Source organism: Galendromus occidentalis, unplaced genomic scaffold (genome assembly GCF_000255335.2).
Source record: "Galendromus occidentalis unplaced genomic scaffold, Mocc_1.1 scf7180000077536, whole genome shotgun sequence".
Classification (NCBI taxonomy): domain Eukaryota; kingdom Metazoa; phylum Arthropoda; class Arachnida; order Mesostigmata; family Phytoseiidae; genus Galendromus; species Galendromus occidentalis.
This window is the reverse complement of record NW_003805524.1, coordinates 280599-302840: the sequence shown is the minus strand read 5'-3', so window position 1 is coordinate 302840 and position 22242 is coordinate 280599. Positions and strand designations below refer to the sequence as shown.

The 22242-nt window shown below is 52.4% G+C and overlaps 1 pseudogene; it reads right to left on the bottom strand.

The window, feature by feature from the left end:
* Positions 1-11582: 11582 nt before the first annotated feature.
* On the bottom strand, positions 11583-12597 carry LOC114828506 (uncharacterized; annotated as a pseudogene).
* Positions 12598-22242: the final 9645 nt, after the last annotated feature.

The following is a 22242-nucleotide window of genomic DNA, read 5'->3' as shown; positions in this document are numbered from 1 at the left end:
GCGACGCAGCATGGCGCAATACTGAACTATTCATTCGGAGACGAGCGACAGTACTCAACGACTCCGTTTCCGAATCTTTTTGTAGAGCTGCTCATTCGAAGATCGCAGGGGAATAGAAATTAATGGTGTTTGCTCCCTGTCGAATGTTTTTCATTCTTCTTCGTCATCCCATTCGGGCATCAATCGCTGCTTGGTCTAATTTGATCATCACGACCACGATGTTCCGGGCCAGAGACGCCGGGACCGCCAGATGCAAGCGCAACAGCCTTCCGCGGCAGTCCTCAGAATCCGCCCAGAGACTTGTGACCACAATTTTCCAAAACGGAGATGAATTTCATAATCCCCACCTCATCGGTCACGAGCGCGTTCGTCCAGAGACCTTGGCTTGTGCTGGAATTCCCAGGCGCTCCGACCTCTCTCAATTATTCGCGTCGGCAATTCGAAGCAGCGGAGCTTCATTCTTTCTCGTCCAACATCATCGAATACGGACCATTGTTTCCGACCGCTTCGTTTTCGCAACGGAATCTTTGTATACCGATGTCAATACCGCTCGAGGTTGTGATAGTCACTTGGTGAAAGTGAGTGCATACATACATGTATATGCGTGTACATGCCTGAGAAACAAAACTAAGCCAGATTCCTGAGAGCTACCGGACGAAGAAGGAGAAGAAACCAGCAAGGACTGAATGAGTGCACGAAGGCACACGGGGGAACAGCCAGGCAGGCATTCGTCGCGATTCGTTACCGCGAGCACGAGGAGGAAGGTTGTGACTGAGCGCATCGGATCGCCAGAGCCATCGGCACCGCCATTGAAAGTTGGCTTCCGGACTCACCGCGCACGTGGCCCTGACTTTTCTCTCGGTAAATCTCTCTCGGCACTCCTGACTAGCTCTCTCGCTCGCTCCTTCAGACATCCTCTTCCCATTCTCTGTGTCACTGGTCCGCTGCTCCTTTCGGGAGCTCTCTCCTGCGTCGGCGTCTAGTTTTGGTGTTGCATACATACACCTCCATGGGCATCGACACTCGAGGTCGGCACTCCGGGCGAGAGTCACAGCCATCCATCGAAAACATCAGGATCTCACCGATCCCGCATCTCTGCCGCGCCCATTGAATCAGGCATAATCACTGAATCCTCGAAAATTTAATTTATTTTTCCAAATACTGACGGATTGAGGCAATGTGAAGCGCGGAGTAGGCTGGTCCATCGAATGATCATAATTCGAGATACTTATTGATGACTGGAGAGAGTGGACTGGGAATTCGGGACGAAATTAGAGGCCGCGATTTTAGCCTTTGACAGTGACTTATCATAACGAGATGAAACGAAATCAGGAACGATGGCGGAGGTGTGTCGACGAGCCCATATTGATTGGTGACGCTCCCGCTCGCTGAAATGTGGCGAGCTCGGAGCATTTCGCCTTTGAATTTGCTTCGAAACTGACTGCTCTCACGATGTCCAGGAACCGTTTCGAATTGATTCTGTTCGGCGTTGGAACGAATCAGCAAATTCACTCGATGCATTTAGGCAGAAGAGTGTTGTCAAGACGAGTGGAACAAACACAAACGCATTTCAATTTGGCTATCCTCAATGATGTTCTCTTGAGATTAGATGCTCATGGACGAGATTCCCGATTGAAAACTCGACCGATTGGTCATCTTCTCGAACACCGGTGATGCTATTCGGTGTCATGGTACCGCGTCATGATATCGAATGTAAACTCGTGCATTAGTCGAAGCCGATCCGACTCCGCCGAGGAAGCTCGCCCCCCGACGGGCGGCGGAGTCCGTGGAGCAGTGCGTAGTCAAAGTTGAAGACGATGACGACGATCTTGAAAAGCGCTGGAAGAAAAAGCGCCGTCATCCAAAACTTGTTCCTAGGGCGGCGCTCATTACGGCAAGGCCCCGAGGCGTCGTAGCCCTGCGGCGTGCGAGACGATGAGCAAGCGGCGAGAAGACTATAAAGGAGCAAAAAATTCACCAAGGTGATTAAGAGACGAATCCCAGGGCACCGTTACCTCTCGCTGAGCTCCTCCCGACTCCCGAGTCGCTATATATTCTTACATATCTCCGAAGGCGTTTTTTCTCTCCGTGCTCCAACTTCCATGCTATCCGTGTTCGGCTGATTCGCTGTTTAATTGTTTTCGAGCGCCCCGTACTGATTGCCAGAAAACTCAGTGATCCCAATGAGGGCACCTGAGCGACACGTTCCCTTGGCCCTTCACCCGATACACATTTGCAGAGAAATCGGATCGTTCACCAAAAGTCTCATAGTGTTTCCGGAGCACCGTCTGAGCTCGAGCGGCTTTCAAATTCGAGCGTCTTTCGGTTTTTCGGTGTGTTTCAGCAAAGTTCCACTCTAATGGTGTGTTTGCGAGCGGCTCCCGTCGACCAGAGTCGGGATCAAATTCATCACTCTATCAATATTTCACTTATTCGAAACAGATTCGTTTTCAATTTGTCCGATTGCATCCACGAACAAGCTCGAGAGTGGCCCTTACTCCAAGTTGTTGTCGTCGATTCACTCCGCCGAGTCTGAGGATCCCTCGGTCCTGCACGTCAATAAATAACTGACCGGGGAAGGCTCCTTAAAAACGCCCGAGGACACTCACCGTAAAGTCAGAAGACACGACTCTCATTCCTTTCTCCTTCCTTGATGCTCGCCGAGGAATAGCTCGGCCAGGTGTGGCTTGGCAGAGCTCATATAACCTGATGCGGCCGGCCGGTACCGACGGACCGGTGGCACCCTGCCAGTTTCTCCGTTGTGTTGCTTATTGGAATTTAAAGTACTACGAATTATTAGCTGAGAGCGTTTGCCGGTGGTCGCTCGGTGAGCAGGATCCGGTGGAGGAGAAAATGGCGCCGGTGGAAACGGTGCCAGCAGAGGACTCGGTGTAGAAGAAGCGCTGTCGATATTAAACGGAGGTATGCCGGGCGGCGGCGGCGTCACTCCTGAGGTGCGCGTCTCCTCCACAGTCCACGGTGGCCCGAGCCCGAAAGTGTCCTCACAACTAAATTCAGCCGAATTCCTTCGAAACTTTAGCACCTGATGCAATTCGCAATATACACCTTGTCCGGGAGGTATTGAGTCGAGGCTCTCACCTTCAGGGAAGGACGACGTCTTAGCCCCCTTCAGAATATCCGTCGGATCGGGCTCCGATCGATCTCTCGCCGGCAGCATTGGAACAGGTTTTATCGGGAAATTCACCTCTCGCAGGTAGAGGTCATGTTTGAATGGTTCGCATCCTGCCGTGTCTCATTGGAAGACTTCATTTCCATGGGGGGAGAGAGGGTAATTCCCACGGTCGGTGCGATCTAGGCAACCTAAAAGTCACCGTAGGTGTCCTATCTATTTCATTCCATATTTCTCCTTATCAATCTCATTCTCCTACGGCTTGTCGTCCCGCTCTCAGGCTGCGGTGGTCGCCTGGTGTTTATATAGCAGTCAGAAAATGAGTGAGCAAGTGAATGAGTGACGATCGACAAACCGCTCTCCTCCTTCAGCCGGAGCGATACTGCCGCCGACTCTGCCGCGCACTGGTTCAGAGTCTATCCGACCCGGAAACGAGCGAACGCTCCGATCTCTGATGGCAGAAGAACATTTGTCTGCGTCCTTCGCACAGTTCTCTCGATCTATCTCGGCTTTGGGTCCCATCCACTGGCTCAGCCAGTCCTCCCCAGTTCATAGTGCTGTTATGTCTGACGCTTAACTTCCCGTTGTTAAATCGATCTCCCGTTGTTTCATAAGATTACAAATCACTGGTGCATGCGGGCTCGTTTCCTGGCTACTGATCCCGTTCTGAAAGTTGATTGATTTTTCTCCTCCAGAATATTCAATTGGGATCCGTAATGCAGTCCAGCCTGAAATTCGCCAGGTCAACATATTTCCGGCATACCCACGGTATCGAACGATCAAATGCTTGAACGCGGAAATCAGCAGGTTTGTCAGACGTTAGATCGAGAGTGGAAGCTCACCCGAACGCCACTCTGAATAGAGCGCTAAGGTGATTCTAACAAGCGTTGGTAAGGACGGTGAGATCCGAGCAGCCCAAAATTGAAAGCTCGGAATCCGCTAAACTCTTCGAATCTGTGTCTCCAAAAGACCGGGGGCACCGCTGCGGCGCAAGCTTCAGATCGCCGACTGCGAACGAGCCCCGTGTTATTCTAAGGTGTCTTTCTCGTTGGTCTTTTCGTCAGCCGGCGAACCAGGTAGATCGGGAACTCCCTTGCACGATAGGTAGAACAAATTGGCTCAGGCTCACCAGGCGGCTGAACGAGTATTCCTTAATCCTTAAAATACCAACGAGGTTACCCGAGACGAGGGTGCGGCGATCAAATCATGAGGGGGAGCTCTCCAAGAGAAGCTCTTCTCGAACGAACAGGAGATGACACCCTCAATCTGAAGAGCAGTCAGCCTTGGTCTCCCAAGCACTCCGTTTTCGGAGCGTCTCTCGGTCACCTCCGCGAAATTGCTCTTCTTTCCAGTGGACCGCCCGTGCCTGAGCTCTGAGCAGGTTCAGATGGAGATTTGAATATTCTCGCTCCGTCAGTATTCTCCTAATTGATTTTGGATGTTCCATTCGGAATTCAAAGACTATTCGACCATCGATTCATTATCATCTTCGATGATTCTCCCAAATCAGGCTGCCCGCTCGGGCTTGTTCGATATCTCTCGGCCTAGCCGCCCGAGAAAAACTTCCTCCTTCGCCGAAAACATGATTCTCGGTATCTCTCCAGAAAAATATCGGGGACGACCATCGGAGCGTCAAGATCAACTATGAGAAAGTTACGTGACAGATCTGGGAATCGTGATCGATATAAACAAAGCAAATCACTGAAATGAGGCCGCCGGCTTGGGAACTTTTACGTGGGAGGTGTTCTTTTTTGTAGAGTTGTTGTTGCTGCTGTCATTCCTTTTTTCTCACCAGTGCTTTCCGGGCCGACCCTCAGCATCGTCGCACGAGGAGAATAATAACCTGTTGTCGTCGACTCGGCCACGATTGTCACCTTATGCTTTCGAGACCCCGATCTGTGTAGATACGAGTATTGGTACGCTCGAGAGCTGAAATCACTGTCGGCTCCTCTGTAGAATCGCAGATGTGGGAAATTAGTAGTCAAGAATGTGCAGAATGTGTGAACCCGATGGATTGGAAGATACGATGAGTTGTTCGAATGAGTTTTTCTTTTTTGCTCCGTCTCTGCTAATTGCTGCCCCCGTTCGGGAGCGTCGCCGGTGTCTCTCGGGCTTCTTTCCCCCGGGCCGGATCCCAACTCGGACCGGACGCCGCCGCCGCCGAAGTGATTCAGCAGCGATGGCGGCATGACAGCATCGAGAGATCCGCATACCACGATACCGATGACCATTCCGAGCGACTTGACTTGTGACCATCGGCTGCCATCGGTGCTTGTCGCCTTCTTCGAGACGAAAGAATCTGACGAGCCAGCATCGGCGAGGAATGGCATTCGCCGAGGCTCTGACCCTCTCCAATTAACGGGGAAGCGGGACGATAATCTTCCGACTCCGATTCCATTCCTTCCGCCTTGGCATACTGTGATTCGCTCAGATGTTCCCTGACACGACGTGGCGTTGTCCAGCTCACGACGATTTTTCCATGGATTGGCGGCCCGGAACTCGACTACTCTAGAATCCTCACGTAGAGTGATCCAGCGGGAGATGGAAGGGCGCCCTCTCTCCTGGTCGTGGTTTAGTTGGTTGAGCATTGCGGATGGAGGGGGAGGAGGCTACGACGGCGGCGGTGTCGGGAAGAAGTGCTCCAAGTCAATTGTTTAGAGCCGTCTTTGTTGACCTGCGGCATGTCATCAGTTGCAGACTTGGCAGCTCGAAAGCAGCAGCTGCTGCTTCTCCTCAATAGGAGATTTTTTTCAACAATACTTTTGTTCACGTGATGAAGCACCTCTCCAAACTCACTGACCAACAGCGGTGCCCCAGTTGGAGCTCTGCAAAAAATTCCTCAGCGAACGTTCTCATCGTAACCACAAGCATTCGGTCAAGTACTCCAGGGCGGCTCAACGACTAACCAGCTGACCGTCGAATTGATTCGTCACTCCGTGGATTAAACCTCGACCTCCGAATTTCTCTTCTGTCCTCGAGCGAGATTACTCATCAGTATTTTTTATTCATCGATATTTTCCACCGGCCGCTATTCAAGACGATCGTGGTCGTCCCTCGCGGCGTTTCCTTCTCGCTCGAAACACGGCTTGAGAGATGAGCGCAGAAGAACCACTCCATAAAGGTCTTTTCCTTCTGAACGATCTCGCCGAGTCAGGTCGACCCACGACGATGTCGTTCGACTCATCCATTATCTGATCGAGAGGTATTTAGAGAGGGAGGAAAAGTTGGAAAAGAATCCACGGTAGCCAGAGACCAGGGGAGTTTTGTTGATTTTTGTCAGTTTTTTTTGTGAGGGAAAAAAGGAAGGAGAGATCTCTTTCATGCCACTACCACAAACATCTACAAGTTATGGATTGGGCCACCGTGAGTTGAGGAAATGTGAACCTGGATACCGTCTCGACGTTGTGGGCACTGCGAAAAACCGACGATCGTTTCCGTGAGAGAAGCACTCGAGAGAGATACCTGCCATCTCGACATTCCGCCTCGAATGATATAGTTCCGAATGATGTATCTAGGATGAAATCCGCGAACACGTTGGCATGCCCTAAGGGAACAATCCGGAGCTGCCCCGTAGGCGCAAGCCTCGCGAATACATCGTCTTCCGCCTCGCCACAGGCAGCCGACCAGCTCACAATGGACGCAATCGGTTGAGAATGTGCGTTGTATCTGCGAAGCAATTGACCTGAGGAGGTCCGACCGTAACTCTAGGCTTGGCAGCCGCACACGTTGCTGAGAGGAAGCTACTCGTCGTCGGGAAATCGATAGCGCTTTCATCTGCTCTTCTCCAAATTTTCTGAGGGCTCCTCTCGCGCTTATATCAGAAGAGGTGAATTCCCCCCAAATCCTCCCGCGGATCTCCGTCTTGACGTCCCGAACCTCCCGACTCCATTCTCTGGAATTAATTTGAGGGTGCCCTTCCGGACGCTCGACTCCGGTGATCTCGAGTCAATTTTCGTGGAGTTCGTTTGCGACGCTTGCAGGTGATCGTCGCGCTCGTATGCGAGTCGAGGTGCAATTTGAAAGATTTAGGGATGTGATTTCCGTCCACACCGACGGACAGGCCGACGGGTGAGCGGGCGGGCGGGCGAACGGGCTGTACAGGCAGACAGCGGTAGTCGTGTTCGCGGACCGGAGTCCTCTTATCAGTCTCCTCCGGGCTGCTTCAGTTCACCTCAGCGAGGGCAGGGGGACGACAGGAGAGCGGCTAGCTACCTGAACGGTACAAGCCGTGCAAATGGAGTTACCCATGCGCACATAAATGTCCCAGCCGCTTATCGGGGCGCCCACCGCTAGCTCGTACCTTTGACTGTGGAAGAATGAGCGAGTCAACCACGGCCAGAGGGGGAGAGACTCGGTTCAATGTTTTCAGAATCTTAGTTCCTCCGCAGCCGGTCGTCTGTACAAAATGGCGTCTGTCCCGAGAGCTGGAAAGTGGTTCCTGCTCCCAGCAGCCTCTCTATCTCTGCTATCGATCGTGCAAACATCCCTTTAGGGAGGGACGACACAGGGGGCTTTGCGATGAACGGGACGACGAGCAGGAGGATAGCGGGGGAGTCTCCGGCCGGGGATCGAGCGACGCTCGGAGGGGGAGCCGGGGGGGGAGGGGCTCGCCGCACCTCCAAGGTACGGCATCCATCGATTATTGGAGGTATACCGCAGCCCCCGCGGAAACCTCGGAGTCTCCGGATCCGTGAAGCCACACATATTGGTATTCGTACTCGTGTGGACTCGATCTGTGCGGATCTTCCATCAGCGACAGCTCGCGGTCCTGTCGTTGATTTCCCACATCGAGGTCGCTCGAACACGTTGTATACTGCATTGACTTGACCGCATATCGGGCATTTATCGGACGCTGCAGCGTGGCGTCGTCGCCACCTCCGCCGCAAACGCCGCGTTCGCCGACCTGGACTCGAGCTCCGAGCTTTTTCCCCACTCGTCCCGCTTCCGATGTAACATTGAAACGCGAATCTAGGAATAGAGAGCTGCTATATCAAACTCGACACTCGCTGAGAGCATCTACATTTGAACGGTTTTCCGGAGAATTCGTTCCGTTTTCGTGAATATCCCTGAATCCTCTCGAGAGCTCGTTCCGATCACCTTGCCGGCAGCGGCTCTGATTTAGACCGAGGCGGACCAATCTCCGAGCACCTTAGTCAAACACCTCGAAAATCGAATATTCGAAGTTTCGTCGACCGTGTCGGCTCCTTGTTTGCGTCTTCTTTCCCCCGGCTATCGAATGATGCCCTCTCTTCGCTCACCGTTCTTTTAATTCACCTTTATTGGCTCGCTTCGCACCTATACGACGAGTCGAGTAAACCTTCCCGCCACCCCGAGTCTTCCCCCGCCGGCTCGGCCCTACCTGGCCCCATCTACCTCTCTCGTGAGTTCGAGAGAAAGTCGTTATTGGCAAGGAAATAGATCGTTCGAACCCTATTGGCCTCCTCGACGACGGCGACCAACTCGTCGCCACGGCAGTCGTCGTCGTGTTCATCGACTTCTGAGCGAGGCGGGACGCATTTCCGAAAATTCCCCTGCGGCCGACCTTGGATCCATCCGACGGATATATGGGATAACGTTATTCCCTTCGTACATGCTTATTTCGGAATTCTCTGACCGAGTGGATTCATGGGTCTCGCCGTTTATGAGGCGAGAAGAAAAAATTCGCCATATCGACTCGAATGGATCGAGAAATTTAATAATGGAGAGATCGTTCGTTCGTGGCTCGGTGAATATCAATCGCAGCTACACAAACACGGATTCGTAGGAGAGCCGAATTTCAATCGTCTTGAACGAGAGGACTCGATTACTCATGCAGATCCAGAGCTGTCAAGCCTCGGTTTCTTCTCCAACCGCAGTATGTATTGTGCATGTCGATTATATTCGCGGGCGAACGAGAGCAATATGACGGACAGGGCGTCGGGCAAAAATTGAGAGTATCATGAGACACACGAGGATCAGGAGTAGCAGTCAGACGAGATAGCACGGTGGTTAAGACAAGCCGCGCGAAGAAGGGGAGAGTTTCGTCTTCCTCGTCGTCGCGCATCAACTTCGGGAAAGCAATAAGGGTCTTTTTGTAACTAGTTTGCCTGTTCAAATCCGGCGGCGAGCGGGGGCGCTCCCACATCTGTATGTCGTTATTAAAAACGAGAGCCCAGACGAGAACCTTTTGAGCGCGCTCTGTCAATCTCGAACACACAACCCCGTCTTGTGTTCTCAACCTCACTCCGTCAGACAGCGGTAGTGGTACCGGTGGTGGTGGCAGCGGCGGCGGGTAGTGAGCCAGCGAGTAGTAGAAGTAGTCCTCTACCAGCCGCTCGCGGAGTCGCCGTCTCGCGGGATGGAAGTGTCGACCGTTCAGCGGGGGAGGCTTCCTCAAACGCTTGTCCATCATTCTCAGTCGCTTCCTTTCGCTGTGCCGCTCAAGCGGATTTATTGTTTCACAGGTGGTTGGCGTGAGATTCCCCGTCGACTCTGATTACTCGGTGGGTTTCCACTCCGCATTACGCCGGGCGAGGGCGTGTGCCTGGAAAACGCACCAGAACATTTGCTCCAGTATCTATCTGCTCGTCGAGCATTCCGAAATCTGGCAGCCCCCCGTCAATTGTTTTCGTCCTAATTCCGAAGTCGAATCGATTCGGTGAAAATCATGCGAACGAGAGAAATACGAATACGACCTAGGAAATTGACGGGAAACCTTGGCTGAGGTCTGGTCCGTTCGCCTGCTGAGTGGACGGCTCCGGCCGTCGATCTGTCCGTCCGTCGGAGCGACGTCGGTCGGGTATATTTGACGAAGCTAGAGAGGTGTCACGGCTCCTCGTAAGTCTGAGGAGGCTGCGCGTCCGTGCCGCCATCTCCAATCAGGGCCCAATCGTCTTATCCACGCTCTGGTTCTTGGCGTCCGGCATAAATTGCGAATGAAACTCCTCGTCGTGCCGCGAGTCTGCCGGTCATTGCGTGCTAACTGGACCCGACACTTCGCTAAGTCGAGGTAAACATCTGGAGCAGTGGATCGGTTTTTATCGCCGCCGAGTAGGTTGTACCCCTTGTAGCCGCGCTAGGGAAAAAAGACGCAATGGCTTGCAGTGAGTGGCGCAGAACCGCGCCGGAGCGATCCTTAACTTGGGCTTAGGTCCTCCTCTCACCGTTGTTGTCGTCGATGCTGCTGCTGTTGTTGTCGCTCTCGTTTTCGTCGTTGGTGATGCTCGCACCTCGTTTGCTCGTACGAGGCCATGGAGGTATCATAACAATTAGAGCAAAGGACCTCACGTTACCATAGTAGGCCCCCATCACATCAGGCCGCTTGGCTGGCTGACCGTCCGATTGGGTGGCTTGCAAGCCAAATACAGATAACCCTTCCCATGGTCCGTCGTTCGCTCGGCCGGTCAGTTTCTTCAGGCAGCTCACCCTCCATTCGGCGTCAACCTCGCTCGCCGACCCGCAAGCCAGCCTGTCGGCCGGCCGGCCAATCGTCTCACGTCGATCACATTTTCCCTGACAGCGATTAGGCAGACAGGCCATATATTTATATTCACTTGTTTGTATCCCATCCACGCTTTTTTACGTCCTGAACCATATCTCAGTCGGAGCGAGGCATTCAGACTCTCTGAATACGGTGAATACGGTTGGCCGGGAGACTTCCAGAGGAGTTTCGGCTTCAAATACTCGAAATTTCTAGGATCGTTTTGCGACAGGGCGGGGAATGGGCTGAATCGAATGAAAAATCGTTGCGAGTCAGAGGAATCCCATGCCAGGCTGTCAAGATGCGGCAACAGCTAGAAGAGGGAAACGCCAACTTTCAACGGTTCTCAAATGAATATCGGTGAACGAGCTCGCGGCTGCTGGCTCCGTGAACGAGCGAGCGGCCACGGAGCTCAGCGAGTCGATACTGAGCGCGCATCGCACGAAGTTTGTGCGCGACAACTTCTGGTTGAGTTCCTTCGCACTCGTCCTTTTCGTGATCGCGGTTGTCATCGTCGGCTTTCGTCGCGGCGTAGAGAAGCCGTTGACGTCGGAGCTGTATCGACTCTGATGGCAAGCGGGTGGATCGTCGATATTTGTCGCTGGCTAGCTGGCGAGAAGCGAGCCGACCATAGCGCGCAACCCAACCCCAGTTCATCGATTCGGAGTAACGGGTAAACTCATTCCCGAGCTGCAACATCGCTCCGCGGAAGCTTAGCCCCCGATCCCTCCGTACCTGGATGCTTTCGGTGCTCATTCGCTTCTATCCCGAGAGAATTCTCGGAGCCACGAGCTTTCGCAACTTTCACGCAGTCGAGTCGTTCGCTTTCCCAGGTCGACGACTTTCCTCGACAGAAGCTGACGGTTGTTTCCGCGGAGGCTGTTTTTAGAAATTGACTAGCGGAGCCCGTCGCCGCTTCGCGGCTGTGTTCCTCTGTTTGGATTGCGTAGCACGGAAAACGTTCCCGTTTCAAAGTTGTTCATTTAAGAGCTCTCATTCATAGAAACTGATCTCGGCGGAAATGATGTCATCGATTCTATTTGGAGTTATTTTGACGAAGAGCCATATTAATATGTGCGCATGGGGTAGGCCTCTCTTCTGCCATTCGACGGAATACATCCAACATCGAGTCTCGCCGAATATATGCTTTTTCGTGATGCATTCGATCATTCCTCTCAGTTTCTGTTTGAAAACTCGCGCAATAATATCTGATGAAATAGTTGTCGACATCTCAAGATATGATTGTCCGAATCGTCTCTCATCATCAATCGATACGAATAATAGTTCATTGCGCTGACTTTTTTGTCGGTCTCAATGTCTGAAAATGGCTCCCTCATACGAATATTAAAATGATAGCCATCCTCCCCTTGCCAGAAAAGGATCGGATACTGCAAAGCATCGAATGATCGATGAGTCTCACTCACACGTTTCAAGACGCCGCTTTTCCTATGTGATACAATATCCCGCGAATCGAAATTTTCCCCCACCATGACAATGGCTACTTCGTCAATCGAAGGTGCATTGTATCGACCTCTGTGCTCGCCGACAGGACATTGTCGGCTTTGATGCCAATCACGTACTCATCTGTCGGCATAAGTTCAAGAGCAGTCCTGAAAAGTCTGACTAAAGAATTATGCTGATCGAACAATATTTGAAGAGCAGCAATTATCTCTCGGTGAGTTTGCGAGTCTATGCGACATCGCTGCTCAATTTGATCCTCTGAGTTCCCCATGAAGTAAATTTGGAGGAACTTATGGTCAGACTCGGGAAGCGGGAGGAGTGATCCTGCCAGATGGTAAATCTGCCCCTGCACCTTGAAGGTTGGCATGAAATTACCGTGAGAAATCTCTGTCGCCCCGAATGGCGTCATTTGGAAGCATGAGTTGTATCGCCGAATGTTGGCCAAGAAATGTTTCGCTTGAGTTGTTTCGCCCAAGAGCCATGATGCTAAAGGTTCGGGTGGTGGAGATAATTCCGGCAGTTTAACTCGACCGCCAGAACAGCACATTCCAGGGGGTTCAGCTTTGAATTTGATCGCAAAGCTCATCAGACTCCCCAGCCCGTCTTTGCGAAACGCGAGCAAGATTGGCTGACAACCTCGATTGGCGTTGTGAAGTGGTCTCGAACGATCGGACTTCGGCGATATAGGTCCGGTTTTGTTCCAATCGAGCTCGGTTTTCCGAATCTGTCTCCAAAATCCTCCTAGTTCGTTTCTGCTGAGCTTGATGGGTCGTACGACCGAGTGCCGAACGTTTAGGTGGCATCACTTCGCATGCATATGAAAATTTGATGATGAAAAATTATGCCATTTGGCTGGTCTACATGCCTTCGGATCCACGCTGCAGAATTGTCAACACCGTCAAAAAAGGAGCAACACCTCCTCGGACACCGTCAAAAAAGGAGCAGCACCTCCTCGGAAGCTCGATTCGATACGTTTCGATATTCCGTTTAGGACTGCTCACGGGTGCTCTCATTCAAACTGAATCAGAGGACGACAATGTGTGGAACCAAAAACTCGCGTTTCCCGGTATTGCTCTGAGCGCTAAAGAGCGCCCGCTAGTGCTCTCTTTCTTCCAGAATCGGAGGACGACAATGTGAGGGAACAGGGAAAATTGGCATTTCCCGGAATTAGGAGGATCCTCGTCGTGTTTTGCCTGGCTTAAAACCTATTCGGATTCGGTGTCGACATTCTTGCCGAATTTCATGCCGATACTATGGGTCGTTTAGGAATGCATAGAGGACATACATACAGAAGCCATCTCCCTTTTATATGTATAGATGAAGGCCTGGGGGCGCCCCGATCCGGGATAACATTAATTTCTATGCATAGCTTATTTATTCACTTAAAATCATTCATGGACTGAATTCGGCACGATTCCTGACCTTTCATCGTGCCGCGACATCAAAATGGATCTAAAAGGGTTCCATGATTGCTTTCCGGGCATCTTCTCGAACGACCCGCGACCTCTGTGGGTTGTTGGGGAACTTCGTAATACCGAGACAACAGCGGCTGCATATGGATGGAAAGTCGAGAGCTTCGCTATCGGAATTCCTCTCGGTCGCTCCACAGTCTCGGAATGAAGTTTTAGGGGAGACGGCGAGCAATTGTGTTTTGCTCCCGTGTCTCCCGTTGTGGGGACTCTGATGTTTCAGTTGGTTGTATCGAGCGCTCGGCAGGGCCGAAAAAAAACGCTCGGCCGCGTATCCGCCCGTTTGCCTGGCGGGATGGCTGGCTGTCTGGCGTTTTCCGCGTGGCAGGAGAAGCAGTCGGGTGCTGTAAGTAATCCCAACTGGATAGAGCGAGAGTGGGTGAGAGCGCCAAGAAGGGTTGGAAGAAGCCGTGCGGCACATGCTTGCATTTGGAACAGAGGAACTCGTGAGTCAGTCAACCGTGATGAGCTAGCTGGCGTAGCCCGCTCGGATAGTCCTCGCTAGTCGAACTCCTCAGGGATAAAAGAGGAGAACTTGTTTCAACTTGTTGTTACCAAGCGATCGACAAACCGGTCGGTCGACCAACCAAGCGACCCTCGATGGCCAATAGTGACCACCGCGACCGCTACCACCGATACGGTCCACCTCAAGGGATCTGAGAGCGTGCGGCAGCTATTTAGTCGAACTCGCACCGACGTCTCACGCCCCCTCGCTCTGCACGCATTCCTGCCAGGTCAGCCGACCAATTTCGTCCCATGCAGTGTCCCATCCCAGCTCTCGCGAGTCCGATGGTTGTCTCACTCCTTCGTCCCTGGCGTTTCGAGCACCGAGAAATTCGCGAAAATTCTCCGGAATCTCGGGCACACGATTTTCCAGAATCAATCGAATTCTAGTCTTGGATTCCCCGGATTCTATATTAAGAATCGAAGGCGGGGCTGACGATGAGGAATTTCATCTCCGGAAAAACGAAAATCTTTTCACTCTTCCGATTATCGACCCCGGGCTCCTACGGTATTACTCAGCAATCGACTCGATCTCGTCGTGCCCGATTCATTCAAAAATCGTCTGAGGGAGATACACTCCGAGAGCAAGTGTCGAGTCCGGTAAACGATCGGTCGGTTCCTGTCTGTTTCTCGTATTGCCGCGATCCACCTTGTGGATCGCCGGGCCATCTCGATCCGTGAACGAACGTAGCGGAGGGAGCGGCCGACCGCGCAGCCGGAGCTACAGCCCACGCACGGTCGGAGGCCATGCATGTGTATACTATATTTATTTACGTTTGTGTTGCTCGCTTTTCTCACTACGGTGCCGCATTGGGATTCTCTCGAGCCGGTCGATCAATCGGTCGGTCGGTGGGTCGTTCGGTCGAAATCTTTCTGCGAGTCGCTTTTTTCCTACTTTCATTCTGACTGAGCGGGTGGAGTGAGTGTGAATGTGAGCGTGTGGGTTTACCGGCTTCCTTCTCAGCTGCGGAGGAGGTACCTGGCTTGGATCACACCGAATCCAATAAAATAAACTATCGGCGTCGTCGTGGATCGGTGAGATCGATTCCCCGCTCTGGATTCCCACACGATCCGAGCGAGAGCCAGGTTGCTGTTGCAAGAGCTCACTCGGTGACATCTACGGTCACCTGCGCAGCTGGATCCGTGATTGTTTCGAACCACTCGTTATCGAGAGTCAGTCCTCCGACGTACGGATCGGGGTAATCCCGATTGAGGAGCTGAATAATTACCGAAGTCAGGACTCTCCTACACCGTGTAGATCGTTCAGTGTTCCGTTCGGCACCGGGACTTCCTGAACGTCTCGCAGACCTCGCCAGAGCATCTAATGAGCGAGCGCGGACACGGCGTAGACAGAGCATGAACTCGGAGAAGATTGATGAAACTCGTCGGCTCATTGATCTCGGTTGAGCGAGTGCCACGGTGACACACATGGCGCACCCCATGCCGCCAGAGCCAGGCAACTTTGACCATGTTAACACATGACGACGACAAAGACAACAATGATAAGGACTGTAGCATACGGACATGTGGACTCGCGCCGGCCGAAAACATTTGTTTCTGTAACATGTCCAATGTGTGAACAGCAAGAACAAGGTTCCGCGTTTGTTCGTGCTGAATGCGAGATGTAATCACTGCCAGTCTTCCAGTGCGCGGTATGCGGGCGAGCGAGCGAGCGAGATTACAACTCCTTACATTTTAATTCGGGCGAGATCATAATTTTATTTTCTTCCTCAAATTCAGAGGTCGATGAGATCCGGCAGGCGGTGCTGATCTCGAGAGTCTGCCGAAAATTTCCTGTTGTCCAATGCGAGAAGGCTCTATGCCTCGCCACCATCGGCATAAGATGTGCTCGTTCCGATGCGATTCCTGCGCGACCTGTCAGCGACTTGAATTTTTGCAGAGCAAGAGAGAAACAGATGAAATATTAGGAATAGCTTCGAGAGCCATTGGTTTGCTAGTCGACGGTCGATTAGCTAACGGTCATCGACTCCGGAGTTCCTCGCTGACGGTAGACTCCACGGCTGCGGCGCTCGTCAGATGCAGGCACTTGCTCAACCGCGCTTGAGAATGCGCACCCGGACGATCTAAAATCGAGCTCTGCGGTGTGAACTCCACCGTGGCTCTGGCTCTCTACCACCCACATGGCTTTTGCAAAATCCCGCTTGAAGAGATTCGCGTAGAGCTATGAGCCGACCGATGGCCACCGTATAGCGCGCGGGTCATTGCGCGCGGCCGAGAATTTCAAATGTTGACGAGGAGCGGGCGGACATCGAACAGCCAGCCGAGAAAGGAAAAAGTGAGTGATACTCTGCTCGTTCCCTAGCTGATATTATGTCGCTTGCTTCGTGAAGGAAGAAGTCGTTCCCCATTCAGGCGTTCTTCATCATCCTCAGTTAAGTTAGTCAGACGTCGCGTTGTTCGAGTCAGCGTCATGAATTTGAAAGCCCCGCGAACTTCGGCGACATGTTAGGACGATCGTATTGAAATTCGGTTTTCTTCCTTTCGTCCGAGGAATTCAATTGGCCGGTCTCGCATCATCGAATCAATGTGCGTGTGTCCGTCGTCGGAGCAGCTTTTCGTTGCTTGCCTCGTCCGGTCTCCGATCGGCGACGTCCGGTGCGTCCTCGTAAGACGATGCTGGTGCATGTTTCATGGGCATTCTCGTTCTATCGGCTTCCCGAACAGTCCCTGCAGTACACGATGACGATGTGAGCGATTCCGTCGGATTATCTTGTGATACTACACCGGGATGGGGATTCTTCCGCAATAGACGGTTCAAATCCTTAGTGGATCCGAGAACTGACCCGGGGTCGCAGTCAATCTGCGAGAAACACAAGTCTGTTCCCCTATCTTAAATACCTGGACGGTAGTCCACCGACCTTATAATCTGAATGGGTTCTCGCTAGCTCGCGCCCCCTGGCCCTTCCCCCCCCCTAATCGCCCTTAATTTCTATGAGCGACGCGGCGGTCGACTTCCCGCGCCAATTTGAGGAGCAGCGATTAAGATTTAAGTCCCCGTACAGCACCGTGTTCCACTCCGATACGGAGCTGAACACACCCAACCTGTTCTCAACGATCCGAAATAGATCTAGTAGTCTATCACACGCTCTGAATAACCTCGACGACCGACGCATCCATCGGAGCCCGGAATGCTTCAAGTCTCTCTCTAGTTCTGGTACCATTCTGTTCTGGCTGTAGGAAGCACTCAGGCCGTAACTCTTCGAGAGGTTTCGCAGACCGCTGTCACTTTGATGTTTTGCTGTTGTTGAGGCCGATCAGAATCCCTCGCGTAAACCGTGTGACAGTCTCAGCGAAAGCTCAATCGAGGCGAGCTCCGAGCCTCGGAGTTCGACGAATTATTCCTCGTGCGAAATTACTGCGGAACCGTAGTTTCCGGGACTAAGCAAAGCGCTTCGCATCCTTCGCGAGCGCTCCAAGATCCTCACCCAGTGGTGAAACTCCGATGGTCCTGAAGCAACGACGAGTAGGGTGAATTTCGTCAAGGGCTCTGAGAGGAGCTGTCATTTGTATAGATTATCTCAAGAAAGTTTGTCGGCTCTGGAAACGGGAAGTGTTTTGTCTTTCGGTGCCGCGGCATAGGTAACAGAGGCTCGTTTGTAGGCTTCCCACAGTGCGACGAGAACTAATATAAATATATACATCCATCGGCGCGCGGAAGAGCCGATTATTAAAAGTAAATACACCTCTCTCACGGGGATCTCGACGAAAAGCGAGCGTCGAATGCGGGCCTCCGGGTTTTTGTCTCCGCTAGTCAACTCCGATCCGCTCGCTACTACTGGTGTTTACGGATCGAGCGAGCGACACGGCCGGGACGTAGACTAAACAGCCGGAGCTTACCTTGTCCGAAACATCATCCTTTTCCCCCGACTCGTACCGAAGGATACCAGTCTGAATCCATGATGAGCATCGAATAAGCATTTCCGGCCTTTCTCAGGACCCTGTTTAGGTATGTATATGAATGGGGCTCGATCAGGAAATTACCTCAGCAGCGGTGTCGTTTTCAAAAACGTTGCCTACCTATTTTCGCTTTTCGCAGAGGCGCTCCAACAGGGACGCCCGCTCGAGGTTCTCACGAGAGACGGCTCGGCTCCTTGGGGATGTTGATGTTACGAGAAGCAAGATTCTTTCTATCTACCTGACGCGCAGGCTGCGGGTCGCTCGTTCGTTCCCAGCTCCGTCGACTGGCTCGCTGGACGACTCATGGTGACGCAGAGCGCGGTGAAGTGGTTTTGCCCCACTGGCGTCCCTAAGTGCAATATCTTGTCGGCATGGGGGGCGGCCTGACCGCAAACAATGCCCAGGTACCGCATATTGGTCGGGACATTGGATAGAGAACGTAGGCATTGTACACACGCATATAGCTCCGCGTACTGACAAGTGAATTGACCTGACTTCGTCTCTCGAGCCGCCTGCCGCCGAACGAACCGACCGTCAGCAGCGAAGGAGCAACTCCCCGCGATTTACAACATCGAGCCGCGCGTTCAGCAATTCGAGCGCATTGACTTCTGCGACCGTTTTACAGAATATAAACATTTAAGAGGACGATCTCGAAGGAAAGGCTAAACGTCTCCCGGCCGTGAGACGGCACCTTTTCTCAGGCTTCCCTCTGCTTAGAAATTATTGAGATATCGTCTAAAAACAATCAGTTTTGATGACGTCAAAAAAAAGCTTAAGGGGGAACGAGCCCTAAGCCAACAACACGGATCGGGACATCGGCTTTGTGATTTACAACTTCTGGATTTCTGAAGCTCTTCATCAAAAACGGCAAAAAAGCGCTGTCGAGCTTCGTGTCCTCATTATTGAGAGCTGTGGGAAAATACTGAAACTACGGAGAGGTTCGGCAACTCTCTCGGGCCTGGCCCGATCCCGGGAGCTCTGTCCGTGGTCCGTAATTTTCACAGAGTAAAATCTCTATATCCATCGGGACGGGCCGATGACTCGGAAACAACATCGGAAGGCACATCGCTTTATCTCGCTCAAGAAACACTAACCTAATATTTGATAGAGTAAGTAAGAAACTCTCTGCTCATTGCCGCTCTGCAGGGTCGAGCTTTTCCGAGAGCCCACGCGCTCGTCTTGAAATCGATGGCATCTTTCAAGCGACGAAGATGTCGTTCTGTAGAACTGTCCCAGAAACAAAGGTGCTTTTTGTTTCTGTGCCGAAATTGATGATAGAGCACTTCCACAAACATAGTTGTGGTCCTGCTCCATTTCAAGGTGTTAGCGATGACTCGCAAACGATCTGACACAGATCCAGGCGTTAAAAGACAGCATTCTCTCTAGTTCCGGACAGACACCTCCGTCCGGAAGACTCTCTGTCGCGAATAGAACGATTTTTTTGTTCCAGCACAGCGTTCCACACTTCTTGTGGATCCTTGTTAACACAACGCGCACGTTAAGATGCATGAGCCCGCTGTCGACCTAGAACGAATCCCATTTGCTCTGACAATACCGAATCTCTTTGTTCGTGTGAAAGTTCGCAGACCTGCACTGATGCTCACAATTTATCTCGCATTTCACTGACCACGAAATGTCGGCGGGTCGGCCTCTATCGAGCGGTTCTAGTACATATCAGGTCACGGCACTGCTTATGGAGATCTCATCTCCGTGTCGGTGGAACAGAAGTGCTCTTCTGGTCGAGTTTCCAGATCGGTCCAGAATAGGTCTTCGATGCCTGCGGAGCCTAATCAAAACCCAGATTGGAGCGATCAACCGTGCTCCCTTTCAATAGTAAATACATACATAGATATATCGACCCATTTTCGCGACACCTTTCCGCAGCCACTTCGGTGTGTTTTTTTCGGGGTCACTCCGGATCCCTCTGGTTTTCCCGATTCCCCTTGTCCGCGGCAGGTGAACGCAGCGGGAAACTCCACACGGCCTCTGCCACCTTGCGGGATCCAAACTCCTAACTCACTGCTCACCTTAGCCCGCAAGTTGCTTTCTCGGCAGCCTGTTACTTCATCGAGCTGAGGCCGAGTCTTTCCATCAGAACAATATGTGAGTTTCGGAAGGGAAACTTGTTTCGGTGTTCCTGAAAGCTTCTGGCGTTTGCGGCGAATCATGTGCGCGTGATTCTGATTTCTTTGGCGAGTCGCTTCCTCGGAATGATATCCAGGCATTGCCGGGCGGTTCCTGGAAGGACATCCTTCCATGAAGGACAGCCTTTGTCTACACTTTTCGGATACGGACTTTTCGGAAGATCTATTATTGACCAGAGCACAAGAAGGAGCTCATTTCCGAAGTTAAGAATGTATGTTTGATGAAGATGATACATGTGTGGAATCGTGTCTGGATCGAATCTAGTGAATTAGCGATCGACCGGGGAATGAACTGAAAGGGTGAAAACAAGAGAGAAGTAGAGGGTAATGGAAAGCCTCGTTTTGAATAGCTTCCAAGCCATTCGCTTTCAACTCTTTCGCGTACTCGGTCCCTATCCCGTCCATGGATTCACCGCGACACAGCGAAGGAGCCGCTCGCGGATGGGGGACATCGGAAAACTGATACCAGGCAACCGCGGTGTACGGCGGGATTCAAGCAACCTCGCACGCATGTACATACAAAACATACATACGCACATACATAAGTGAGACAGGACAGACGGAAGGGCGACGAACAAACAGGACGACGCTTTAAAAAATCGCCGCCGACCAGCGTCCTATAATCAACTTTTGTTCCATTAAGTGATGTCGGTGGTCGACGACATCGTGTTTCAAACAAAGCATTGCGACGTTCCATGGGCTCGCTCGCCAGTGCGAGAGAGCGTCTAACCGACCGACCAGATCCAGGCAAGATGGGCAATGACAGATGCGGAGTTGTGGATCCGCGCGAGAAAATTCGCGAAACGGAGCGTCGCTCCGGATTCGGGCAACTAGGGATGGAAGGGACCGGAAGGGAAATCGTCGGGAAATTTTTCACGATACTTGACCTCGCTGAGGCGGAGTAGATTTTTTGGAGATCTCATCGCGGCTCCGATAAGATTGCGACGTTTTCTACAGCCTTCTCCAGTAGCTAATACGCAGATCAGGGGATCCCAAGATCTCGGATTGGAATTGAGTGAGGATCCCTCGATTCGAACAGGTCTCTAGCGACGGTCGCCGAGCTGCGGTTCGGAGATCCCAGAGCTCGACGGTCGTGACTCCGCCCAGGAGCCGGAACCGAGAAAAGCGAGGCACTTAGCCAATGGAATGTTTTGGTACCTCTTGTGGGACAACTTGCAAGCGAAGCTGAATCACAGGAAGGAGTGGGCGAGGAGATGCGCGCGTTCGCTGGCTGCATTAGTTAGATGAGATGAAGAAGTTAAATCAATTTAACGCCTCCGTCGGTGGCGACCATGTCTGTCCGTCAGTCTGTTTAGCTTAGGCGATCGCCTAGCTGGCTGTCGGTCTCTCTGTTTGTGAGCCTCCCGCGAGCGCCCACGGGCTCGGAGGCCCGCTAAGCTCTACAATGGTTTGTTCGTGAGTTGCCTACAGGTAGCACCCTTAACCGAGGGTGGAAGGGAAGGGGGGAACGGGGGTTTGGATACCCGCACAGCGGTTGGCATTCCGAGATGGAACTGCGTTCTCTGGAGCGCCATCCCCCACACCACACCTATCCGGTATCCGAGCGCGTCCGCTGGATTCTAAAACGCTCATTGACCGGATGTCTCTGTGTGTCGGAGTCTCGAGTGAGACCGAGATTTTCTCTAAGTCGGAGCCGGAATTTTCGTATGACCACTCCAAGCCCCGGGTTACGCGGCCCCCGCGACCCTGGGACTTCGTTAATCTCCCGAGGTCTTTTCCCGCGATGGAATTGAATGAATTGAGCAAACGTCGGCATCGCCAAGGCACCTATGATAGAGCATTCACGTAATTTGTGTTCGTTCTACTATTTCCGGCGTCGGGAGCTCGACGTGATAGGTATCTCCGATAGGTCTCGATGGCACGGGGAGAACGATGGGACAATAAAGCATCATACGATCTCCGGACCGGGTTACTACGGAGTCGGTGCCAAGGCTGGCGGTGGAGTTGGAACTGGTTGGCGTTAGTGAGTGGCTTCGCCGTTTCCTCAGATGGTTATTCGAGCTATGCTCGATGATACAATCGAACGAAGGCGACCGGCGAACAAACGGATGAACGAAGGAGGAAGATGGCTTCGGTGTTGATGTGAGCATGTCCGTTCCCGGAGGAGCCGTACGAGAACGTGTGGCTATGGACGCG